This window comes from Phoxinus phoxinus, assembly GCF_949152265.1.
Source record: "Phoxinus phoxinus genome assembly, chromosome: 2".
NCBI classification, from domain to species: Eukaryota; Metazoa; Chordata; class Actinopteri; order Cypriniformes; family Leuciscidae; genus Phoxinus; species Phoxinus phoxinus.
The window spans coordinates 43,917,702-43,930,910 of NC_136877.1; the positions used below are offsets into that span (position 1 = coordinate 43,917,702).

Here is a 13,209-nt window from a genome sequence, read left to right on the forward strand (position 1 = left end):
CTTACAGTTTGCGGAGCATTCGCACAAGCCAAGTGTGAAATCCATAAACACTCCGCCTTGGAGACTATACAACACACACACTGGGTGCGATATGAGCCGTGCTTGTGTTCAGTCTTCTCGAGTGTGTTAAATGTTCTTCCTGGCCAGTGCACGGCCTAAGGGTCCAGTAATCAAATCTGAGACCGTAACCCAGCAGTGGATTATTCGTCTTGTTTGTGTCGAGTGATATTGCTGAGAAAATTAGCATAATATGATCCTCCACCGACATGCTCATTGGTTTTGGGGGGCTGAATGTGTGCTTGTTTATGGATTCAAACACTTCTTAATCCAAGGCTTTATATTGGTCAGGAGTTAAAGAAAATAATGAGATATGTGTGCATGGGGCACGAAGAAAAACAGGACGTCAAAACGGTTTTGTGTTCAACACTCCTAGTGTTTAAGCATAATGTTTGTGATTATATTTATATGTCAAATAGGAAGCCACAGCTGATTCCTCTGAAACACACAGTGCAATGAAGTGTGACATCTTACTTTCCGAACAGGATTTGATTGTTTGGTGACTTTATCCATTATGAATTTATTGTATTATCAAAGTCCCTTTCAGGCGAGTCATTTCACTCGGCGGTCATCTTTGAAGCGCCTCTCGGACAGCCATTTCAGTCATGCAAGTGCAGCTCCCATCTCTCTGAATGGAGAAACATCAAATTCTCCAAAGCTGTTCACCAAGCTTATACTTAAATTTCATTTTGGAAATCACCAATGAAATCTCATAACGACAGTCTCATTAATGATGTATTGTTTATGCTCAAATAGCATTAAAAAAAGTTTTTGTTAGGCTAGATCTACCAATGCGCATGTGCAGTCCGCATACTTCCCTACTATATAGTAGGTGAAAAACAGTATGTGACAAAAGAAGTATGTCCGAATTCAGAGTACTCAAAGTAAAAAAGTAGGCAAAAAGTACCTGAATGACTTACTAATTCCGGCGGGATTCTGAAGTGTGCATTCGATGGACACTTTACTATCCCATGAGGCCACGGGAGAGGATTTGTGAATGTCAATGAAGCGACACAACTGACGCTGGTAGGTCACATGATAATGACAGCATGATGAATGTAGTACGTCCGGATTACTTTCATAGAACACGCTTTTTTAGCAGGCGTGAAGTAATTACTTATTCAAAATAAGTACCTATGAGTATGCGATTTCGGACACATTTCGACTTTTTACATATCTAATGTGACAAAATTGTATAAAATTATTGAAATGTCAAATGGAAAATGCACCAAATAAGACTCCCTCCCCTTCACACATGGAGTTGTCTGGAAATGCTGAAGAAAACAGCAGCTGTGTGCATGTGTGTGTGAGTCTCATGATAAGACCGAGAGGCCAAACACACCCTAGGCTCTCGCTATGAGGTTAGTCGTTGACAGGAGAGCAGGAGAGAGTTATTGCTCAATGACATTAGATGGTTTCCTTCAGTTTCATGTTGGATTGATTTCTCTGATTTTTCTGAAATACCTCCAGAGCCCCTGAGCACTGTGACTGCCATTACAGAAACAAAACAGTGACAAGGACAGAAAGATGGAGAAGGAAGATGACAGGATGAAGGGGATCATAAGGTAACAGAGATATATAAGAATTCATTTTACGAAGATCTATTAAACTTTCATGTGTAATTTGTCTTGTTCTACGTACAAGAAAGATTGACATAGAAATGGTGATGTACTTTGTCATTTGATTTCAAAGTAACCAGTCCAGACACACTCTTAGAAGAAAATGTTATATATAGAACCTTAAAGGGTTAGTTCACCCAAAAATGAAAATGATCCCACAATTTGCTCACCCTCAAGCCATCCTAGGTGTATATGACCCTTTTTTTTAAAAGCCAAACTCAATCGGAGTTATATTAAAAAATATCCTGGCTCTTCCAAGCTTTATAATAGGAGTGAATAGAGCCTGAGATTTTGAAGGCCACAAAAGTGCATCCATCCATCATAAGAGTAATCCATATGGCAGGGGTTAATAAAGGCCTTCTGAGGAGAAGCGATTAATTTATGTTAGAAAAATATTCATATTTATCAACTATAATCACTGTCTTCCGGTAACGGCCGTACGCAAATCTAGTTCCGTCGGAAGAGTGACCTCTGAGTTATTAACGCCCTGGATCCGTATGGATTACTTTATGATGGGTGGATGCACTTTTTTTAAGCTTCAAAATCTAAGGAACCATTCACTATAAAAATAATATTTTTTAATATAACACTGATTGTGTTTGGCTGAAAGAAGAAAGTCATATACACCTAATATGGCTTGAGGGTGAGTCAATTATGGGATAATTTTCATTTTTGGGTGACCCTTTAAGCACTTCATGAATTTAGTTTTAATGTTTTAAATAATTTTGAAGTTTGTAAACATGCTTTCAATAGACAATTTTTTTTATTTTAATTCAATATGAAAAGTATTATTAAATACGTTTCTCCTTAAAACCTGTTTGGCATAAAGGGCATTTTATAATTGAGTCAAGAAACTTAGGGTTCTACATTGAACTCCATTGAATCTTTTTTTCTAAGTGCAATTAAGTGCAAACATGCAGGCACACAAAAAAAGGCGGCATAATTGCAACCAAACCATATATTGGGGTAAGTTTCCATTCCATCCACCTATTTTTATGTGCATTTTGGAATATCTCTTAAAAAAAATACTGAATGGAAACACTAAGATGCGGATAAATTCTAAAAATTTGCATAAAAAAATGTAATGCGCTCAATTCGGACAGATCCATTTTTTTGTATCCGATAAGAAGACATGCGCATAAACTTCGATGGAAACACAATTAAATCATAAAGGTGCATTCACGCCACATCGTAATTGCCGTAATTACAATATTTCAAATTGTAAAAAACCTTCACGTCCTCGTAGAGCTCGTAATTACAACTTGTGGAGCTCCTACTTGTATCACATGACTACAGTACCACCACCTGACTGCTGCATTAATTTAGGCGTTGATGGTGTTGCTATAGAAATGCATAATTCCCAGATTCCCTCCGAGCAGAGCGTCATGTGTTTTCATCTCGAAATTACGGTAATGAAATGGCATGAACAAAAAAAATCTCACATGACTTAGCCTCAACAATAATTGTGATTGGATACCCGGACTAACCAGCAGACCAATTTCTTTGCCTGAGCCAAAATCTGACATCAAACTGATGTGGTTTAATTCCCTCTCAGAAGTGTCTGACATTAAAGCAGTTACCAAACACCAGGCAACCGAACGCAAGATAACACGACAGCGTGTATTGTATTTCATCTGCACAATGTAGGAAAAACAAGCCACGGTGGCTTTAACGATTGCAACAACCTCCATTTTCATATATTACAGATATTATGCACCAATTTGCCAGGAAGTGACAATTTTTGTTCTCATTAATACATGCGATGGAAACGGTACTTTATTTGCAAATGTTTTATTCGATATTCCAACCTTGCGCATAATTTAATTTAGCAACTTTGGATGCAAACAGCTATTGAGATGTGGATGGTGGACTTTTCTGACTTTTAAACAAAACACTTTAGCACTTTAAGCAATGCACTAGCAGTGAGATTTGCACTCATATTTTCATCAGAAAATTTAAAAATCTAGTTCATAGTTTACTGTAACGCTTTAAAATATTGTATATAGTGCTCCATTCCTTGTTTATTTTTCAAAAAACTGAGCACAACCGCTGTTTGCCGCTGTATTACTCAATTATCCTTTTGCATGCCCTGGCGTTTAATGCAATTTCACAATAACACTCACTCTACAACTCATTAGCAGCTCGTGTTAAATCACAAGGTTCAAGTTGCAATGTGACACAAAGTCCCAGATTCCTACCTCTTACTCCAGATGTGGTACTACGAGCCAGAATAATCGCTTAACAATGTTCATTGTGTGAATGCACACCTTGACTAACACACCCTGTTCTCGGATCAGAAATGTATTCTGCACAGCTGAAGCAAATTACGTTGAGTTTAATCGGAGGATCTCGCCCTGATTTACATGCTCTGCTTGTGATGTGTCGTGGCGTGAAAGTGAAAAAGCAATTCATTTACATAAGAGCAAACAATACATGAGCTCTAAGACAAAGGATGGAGTTGAATTACAAAGAAATAACATTAATGGCTGTCATCTAATGAGCCTCACCATGTGACACATTAAATTGATATTTAGAGGTGGTATACTGAAGACATGACAAGAAAAGTAAACATTGACATCAGCCCAGTGTAATGCGGAAACTAATCTTGAACTCAAATAAAGCTTAATAAATTGGCAACTGACTAAAAAGCAAAAAAGATTTGCATACCACTGTTGTTTGGGCTTCTAATGTAAAAAATGTTCGAAAATAAACGGTCCATTTATATATATTATATATATAACATTATATATATATATATATATAACATTTTATATATACATTTATGTTTATATTAGTACTGGGCAATGATTAATCGCATCCAAAATAAAAGTTTATGTTTACATTATAAATGTGTGTGTACTGTGTATAATTATTTTGTATGTATAAATACACACAGATGTATATATTTAAGAAATGTATATATCCAATATTATATTTATATATAATATAAATTATGTATATATATATATATATATATATATATATATATATATATATATATATATACACAGTATATACGTATATACTATTTTTTTAAATAAATACATGCATATGTGTGTATTTTTATATACAAAATAATTATAAACACACATTTATTATGTAAACAAACTTTATTTTGGTTTTTATTTTGGTAAACTTTTAATATTATAACATTTATATGTATATATAACATTTGCTTTGTTAGCATAATTTGATAAATTATGCAAAATAAGAATATCGAGGGTTTTACTTTATGACTGTCAATTGTTTCCTACTTTTCAAATGACTTATATATATATATATATATTATACTGTATATTGTCCCAAATTCAGACATTCAATTTTAAACTATAAAAATCCATTAAAAATGTATTATTACAACTTTGATGATCTAAACACAATAAAATAAAGTAAAACACATTCAGACTTTTAGAATGGACTTTCATAGTTTAATATTGAAAGTCTGAGATTTGGGACAAGAGTAAAACAACAATATCTATACATAAAGACCATTTGGAAAGTAGATTCAATAATTAATGAAAAACCCTCTAAGATTTCATGTGACCTTCACAAAATAAAAAAAACCCTGAAACATAAAACTGCATAATATTGATGAAACACACGTATTTTAACATTCGCCATGCAGGTCAATTTATCCTAATTAGTTTACTATAGGTACTAATTTTAAAATTGGATATGGATGAAAACAATTAGGTTTCTAGATAACTAATGAGAACAAAAATTGAAAAAGGTTACATTTGTCTTGAGTGCACTTGTGTGTGTCACTGTGTTTTAAAAGTCTTTTGGCCTTTATGATCGGAGGCAGTTTGTGACAGTGATATTAGGAGGAGCGTAACAATATGTTGTTTTAATACAGGCGGGGGTGACAGTCTTACAGTTAGCTGGGGTGTATGTATGCGGGGCGATGCCCTGGGGTGGGTCGGCCCAGCGGTGCGCATTGACCTGGCTTGTCGCTCACTGACCTGTGAGACGGACATAATGAAGTGTGAGTGGCCGTCACCTTAACCGTCTGTGACAAGCCATCCCAGCCCGGAGCACATCTGTGTCAGGCAGCTCCGCCATCAGAGCCCGAGCCTGATGTGGGCTCTCACTGGCGACTCCGCATCCGTCCACACCGCGCTCCTGGGATGGCCCTGCACCCCACTGGTGCAATATGGCCCTGTTATCCAGCGGGGTCACAGGGGAAGGAGGAGGCAGAGCACAGCCAAAGACCAGCTGTCACACACCAGAGCCAGAGATTTTTGTCCCCAATTTGCACTAGTCCTACCTACATTTGTCAGTCACTTTGTATAAAAGCACAATGAAAAGATTGTTTAAAAAAAAAAAAAAGAACATGCGGGTTTTAGAAATCTAATTTCTGGCTGTCCTTTGATAAATGGTCACTGCTTCTTCATTTGGCAGACACTTTTATCCAAAGAAACTTACATTGCATTCAAGGTAAGCTTTTTATCAGTTCATGCATTCCCTGGGAATCCAACCAATGAATGTTTGAGTTGTATGAATGCAGTAATGTTAGGTATTTGTGCACATATTTTTTGTTTGTATATCAAAACGTTCATTAATTAGTTGACAGCTTCTTAAATGTAAGTATTTTATATGCAAGCCACGTTGGATAAATAGCTATGAATACTAATGAGATCATGCTGGATTAACTATTCCCATGTATTAAATTCAACATGATTTTTTTTTTTTTTCAAGTTCCCCTGACTCCTCCCAGCTGGCATGGGTTGGCATAGTTGTGCCAAATATACTGGTGCATGGTGTTCTTCTGGATATGCAGGGTGTCTGCAATATGTCAATAGCAACACACACATTGACACACCAGGGATTATGAATCCATGACATTATTGTACTGTAGTTGGTGATCTCGTGTAGCATATACCCACCAGTAGATCTGGACATTTTTCAAATAAATAAATATAAATATTCAGATGAGAAACTCACAGCGTGGCACGGGAAATTATGATTACAGAAAATTATCTACTTTATATTAAATATGAAAATGACAGAATGACAGAATTGAAACAACCAACACTGATCCTGTTGCATGTTCATTTATTAAAGATTTTGGCACAATTTACCGTAATGCATTTTATCATGTTCAAATCCATTCCACAGAATTGTGTTCCATAAATCAACGCAGAAAATGTGTGAAAGGTCTGAACATAATCTTCATCATATCGTAATCCACTCAAGAAAAACATTTTCCTGGATGAACATCCTTGTTATGACTTGTTTGGACCATCATTGTTTAGGAATGTGATTCCAGAACTGGCAAAGGAGAAGTCCAGGTTCATTTGGGTAATAAGATGCAGGTTGTTCTCAGAAATGAAAAATCTGTGTGTAAAGTGATGTGTGGCCAAGGAAAATTGATCTCCCCCTTATTCAAATATGATTAAGAATGTGAATTGTAATACAATACAATACAATACAATACAAACTTTATTTCTAAAGCACATTTAAAAACAAGCAAGTTGACCAAAGTGCTGTACATTGACATTAAACAGTAAATATAAACTACAACAGACAATTTCAACGCCTATCATGCTTGATTAAAAGCTAAGGAATAAAGATGAGTTTTAAGTTGCGGTTTAAAAACTGCGAGGCTGGGGGCCAGTCTGACATGAAGAGGCAAAGCATTTCACAATTTAGGTGCTGCAACTGAGAAAGCTCGATCCCCTCTGCTCTTTAGCCGTGTTTTAGGAACAACAAGGAGAAACTGGTTTGCGGACCTCAAGGACCTTGACGGAGCATGTGGCTTTAACAGCTCAGTAATATAAACAGGAGCAAGTCCATGAAGAGCTTTAAAAACGAACAACAAAATCTTAAAAACGATTCTAGAACTAACAGGCAGCCAGTGAAGAGAAGCTAAAATAGGGGTGATATGTTCGCGCTTACGAGTTCGAGTGAGGAGGCGAGCGGCAGCATTTTGAACTAATTGAAGACGAGATAGGGAGACCTGGCTGGCACCTACATACAGAGCATTGCAATAATCAAGGCGAGTTGTGATAAGCGCATGTATAACCCTTTCGAAGTCTGAAGGATAAGAGTGGCTTAATTTTTGTAAGTAACCTAAGTTGAAAGAAACTGGCTTTCACCACAGAATTTATCTTCTTCTCCATTTTAAAATCATAATCCATTTTCACTCCTAAGTTAGTTACAAAATCAACCTTACATAAGGTTGAAAAGTGGCCAGATCTATTTTAGAAACATCAGATGTGCCACTGGGTCTAAGAATCATGACTTCAGTTTTATTCTCGTTAAAGTTTAAAAAATGTAGGGCCATCCAGGTTTTTATATCATTAAAACAGTCAACTAACTGATGGGCAGGTAGATTTGCAAATCATCTGCATAGAGATGGAAGCTGATATTGTGTCTTTTTAATATGGATCCAAGGGGGAGCAGATAGAGTGAAAAAAGAATCGGCCCGAGAATCGAACCCTGGGGAACTCCTCATGTGAGAGGCACAGAATGTGAAGTAAAACCACCAAAACTGACCCTAAAATATATTTCTGACAAGTATGACCGAAACCATTCTAGCGCAGTGCCCCTTATCCCTACGTCATGTTCAAGGCGAGAAATAAGGATGCTGTGATCGACTGTGTCGAATGCTGCCGTGAGGTCCAAAAGCATAAGAATTGCACAATCACCATAGTCAGTCGAAATTAAAAGATCATTAAAAACTCTCAGAAGTGCGGATTCAGTACTATGACATGTCTTAAACCCCGATTGGAACACTTCAAGAACACTATGTGTATCTAAAAAGGACTGTAACTGAATAAGGACTGCCTTCTCTAAAATCTTCGAGACAAAAGAAAGTTTAGAGATAGGGCGATAGTTTGATAGTACTGATGTTTCCAGATTCGTTTTTTTAATAAGTGGCTGCACCACTGCCTGTTTAAAATAAACTGGTACAAAACCTGAAACAAGGCTGGATCCATTTCTTGGATGCTAGATCCAATAGAGTCCCACACCTCTTTAAAAAGACGAGGTGAGATAATATCAGAAGGACAAAATGTGGGTTTTAACTGTGCAACAATCCTTGTAAGAGTAGTAATAGATACAGGTTCAAATCGGGAAAAAACAGCTGCACACTCTATAGATATGGAGGGGTCAGATACAGGACGTGAGATGATCGCTCTAATTGAGGCCACCTTATCAACAAAATAATGAAGGAAATTTCCACAGGCCTCAGACGATGCTACATTATAGCCAGTTTGAGGAGTATTTAGAACAGAGTTAATTGTTTTAAAAAGAACATGAGGTTTGTGGCAATTATTTGAAATAATATCTGAGAGGTACTTAGTCTTCTCAACTTTAACAGTTCTCTGATAGCTGTGTAAACTTTCCCTAAGCATCTCATAAGAGACTTGCAAATGATCTTTCTTCCACTTGCGCTCAGCCTTTCTACACTCTTGTCTAGCAGCCTGAGTAGAAACATTTATCCAAGGATCAGATTTAGGTTTTGACAACATAGATTTAAATGGAGCAATGGTGTCAAGAATATTGGAACAAGTAGATAAAAAAGAAGAGGTTAGCTCAGCTGTATTATTAAGAGCAGAGGACTCCATGTCCTCTCTAGCTATATTGAAAGCACCAGAGAATTTAGCAGCAGTGGTAGGTTTTATCATCCTGCACATACGAGGTGGAACATATTGCTTAGCGGTTCGATATGGAAGAGAAACATCAAATAAAACAGGCGCGTGATCAGAGAAGACAGCTTCCAATACGTCCACATTGCAAATAGGTACACCGTATGACAAAACAAGGTCTAATGTATGGCCATGGACCTGTGTAGGCCCAGAAACAAACTGTGTAAAGTTAAAAGCATCAATAAGATTTAAAAAGTCCTTTGCCAACGGCTTTGAAGGACAACACACGTGAATATTTAAATCGCCTACCATTAAAATCCGATCATATTTCGGCATAATTTCAGACAGGAAATCAGAAAAGTCGCTAATGAAATCCTTGTTATACTTAGGAGGTCGATATATAACTGCACATAGTATCGTTTGAACCTGACTCCATTCAAACATTGTCAGTTCAAAACTTGAGAAGGAGACAGGCAGCAGTTGTCTGCAGTTGTATTCGTTTTTGAAGATAGTAGCAAGGCCACCTCCTCGACCTGTAGTCCTCGGAGAATTAAAATAGGAGCAGCCAGTCGGTAAAAGTTCAGAAAAAGCGCTCGACTCACCCACATTCAGCCAGGTTTCAGTCACGAATAAAAAATCCAACTCATGACAGGTGAAGAAGTCATTCAGAATGAAGGTCTTATTCGCCAACGATCTTGCATTAACCAAAGCAGCTCTGGCAGGAGCGGCCTGAGTCACTGGACTGGCCGTCAGAGGCACCCGAGTCCGACCCAGCGGCCGAAGATTTTCATGGTTGACGCCACCTCCATGGGGCCGAGAAGAACCACGGCGGGGAAGCCAAGCGACCACGTCCGCGCCGACAACAGGCACCAGCCAGGTATCCACAGAGTCCAAAGCTCGAAGGGAAACGTTGCGATGATAACTTAATCCGCATTCCGCCGGGGAGCCGCGAAAAGTCCGACCCAGTCTGACCAGGTATGCTTTAAGCTTTACCAGCTGACCGCTGTGCTTCCCTCTCCGTTTGAAGCGACTTTTCCGGGGCCGAGACGGCGGATTGTACAGGAGGTGAGCAGGTATCTCTGACAACAAGGGAGGTAGAGAAGTTTTGTGTCCACTCTGATCATATTTGATCAATGATCCCACAGAGAGTCGAAGATCAAACAGCGTTTGACGATCATATACCAGCAGAGAGTCAATATGTTGTAAGAACAATGAACAAAACAAAATAAGTAAAAACAAGTTTGTCAGTGAAAGACGGCTGGCCGTACACGCTGGCACCATCTTGAAACCAAGATATTCATAATAATCATATTGCGTGTGCTTTGGTTCAATTGTTTTGTTTGTGAGAATGCAATAAAACATGCCAAATTGTGCAGAAATAATTGCTGGCCAGGCTGTCATACAAAGGCATGCAAAAACAAGAGAGAACCAACAAAATAATAATAAGTCTGCTTTTCCCTGTGAGCTTTTTTTTTTTTTTTTTTTTTTTGCAATGGAAATTAATATATATATAGTTTAATTGAGCTTGTAGGTCATTAAAAACAAACATCCCCTCCAGATTTTACTCTTGGCCATCATAAAGTAGGCCCGCAGTAATTCTTATTTCGGCTGAATTTACATTTATTCATTCACATACTTTTATCCAAAATGACTTTCATTGCACTGAATGTGTAAGTTTGATCAGTTCATGCATTTCCTAGGAATCAAACATGACCTCAGGGTTGCTAATGCCATGTTGTATAGAGCTAAAAATCACAATACTATATGTGATGAAGCACAATCATCTTCATCTTCAGGTGGGCAGCATAAATACATCAGATCTCTTTCCCTGGCCGTGCAGGTCATTATTGTGTGGCTTCATGTGGCTGCAAGCACACTGGTGATGAAGGCTGGTGGAGGTGCCACTGTCACATCTGAGCTTTTGGCGTGTGCTGCTTATAAAGAGGTTTGCGGTGACGAACAAAGACAAAAGTGCTAAAACATAAACGTTTCCCAATCCACCCAGCAGTGTGTTACCATGGAATATAGCAAAGACCAATGAAGCACGTCACATGCTCAGTGGCATTTTCTCAAGTCAGAGCTTCTCGGGATGTCCACCTGGACGCCATTCATGTCCAGGCTTTGACATCATGTACATCAATTAAGAACAAGACTAAATGAAGACAAGAACAGCTTGGCTGCATTATTTATGTTCAATCAACCATCTGATCTCTTCATCACATCTGTCTCTGGGTAATTTTGAAAGCACATCACAGAGGATTATTATCTGAGTGATGAGAATGATATTGTGGGAAATTATGTGAAACTTTAAATAACCTAAATAATATTTTTGTGTGATAGCCTATTAAAAGAGACTACTTTCAAAAACATTAAAACAATCTTAATGTTTCCAAATTCTTGTCTGATACCGTTTATCTTTTCATTAATAATTGTAACCAAAGCACAAATGCATTATAGGCTAATATTTGCAGATTTCTTGTTACATCTAAAAGTGGTTTATGTTTTAATGCATTTTATTTTCTAAAGGTCTGTTCAAGTAAATAAGTAATAACATACTTTTATAATGCTTTGGTCACAAAAACTCAGAAAGTAAAGTGTTACCAGCTCTTTTAAGAACTGTTCACTAATAGGTCATTTGGGGAACCAAAAACTAGTTCTTCTAGCATTGCGGAGAAAAACAACAACAATTTGGAACCTTTAATTTTAGGAATGTATGATTTATTAGTGTTTTTTTTTTTTTTATATGTATAGCACATTTGTCAACTGTACACACACACACAGACACACAGACACACACACACACACACACACACACACACACACGTTGTAACGCAGCTGTATAACAGTAATTCTTCTGTCAGGAACAGTCTGTTAGAGATTTGTCTGTCTCTCTCACTCAGTGTCAGCATGGCTGGACGTTCTGTGTTGCCCACAGAGACAGAGCCTTTTTATCCTGTCAGAGGATATTTTGTGTGTGTGTGTGTGTGTGTGTGTGTGTGTGTGTGTGTGTGTGTGTGTGTGTGTGTGTGTGTGTGTGTGTGTGTTACCCTGGGGCAGGACAGCCATATCTCTGTTTGTCAATAGCTAGAAGAGCGGGAACACAGTGACAAAGGCTGAGATGACTCAAGCAGATGGTACTCTTAACCTGCACTCAGTAGATAGGCTACTGTATTGAAAACAAAAGAAAATGTAGCGGTGAAGGGCTCACTTTATATAGCCTATAGAGTGTTCAAGATATTGCAGAACTGCCAACAGTATGATAAATGTTTTTATTGATTTAGCCTTGTGAAGTCGATGAGAAGGACTGGTAAAGGGTAAAACTAGCTAGTTTTAAACTATTACAGTTTTTTTCCAACTGCTTACACACGTTTTCAAAACTGTCACCTTTTTTTCAAAACTCTACACACAATTCCCAAAACTGCACACACAAAATGCAAAATGCCTCACATCTCCTTCAAAATGTAACTGCATTCGAAATGCTATAAACACATGTCAGAATGAAGCATTCACATCAAATGGCAAACAATTCTTTCATACATTTTTGGATATACCATGTAAACACTGTTGTTCTAAATCTAAAGCTCTTTGGTCTTTCATAGGCTTTTATCTGCATTTCAATACAATGTTCTACAGTGAAAGTAATCTACTGAGAGGAGTAACAAGTACACTGTAAAATGCAATATACAAAATATTTATTAGGCCAAACATTACTGTTGTATACAGTAGCATATAACAAAACCATAAACATATAAACCAAAAGTATATTCTTTTGAATACAGTAAAGAAAACAATTGTGTGTGGGGTCTCTGTCCATTGATGGCATCCATTGTTCAAAACAGGTCATCTGACCTTTGACCTATTTATAGGCCAATACAAATACAGTACAGTACTTTACAGTACCTATACAGTAAAGCGGTGATTGGTTAGTGATCAGTTAAGCA

General features: G+C 37.6%; 1 long non-coding RNA gene across 1 annotated transcript; it reads left to right on the forward strand.

Moving 5' to 3' along the window:
- The first annotated feature begins 426 nt into the window (after positions 1-426).
- On the forward strand, positions 427-7,069 carry LOC306988456. Its single transcript, XR_013795403.1, has 3 exons — positions 427-556; positions 1,528-1,622; positions 6,795-7,069. It is a non-coding gene; the product is annotated as an uncharacterized lncRNA (long non-coding RNA).
- Positions 7,070-13,209: the final 6,140 nt, after the last annotated feature.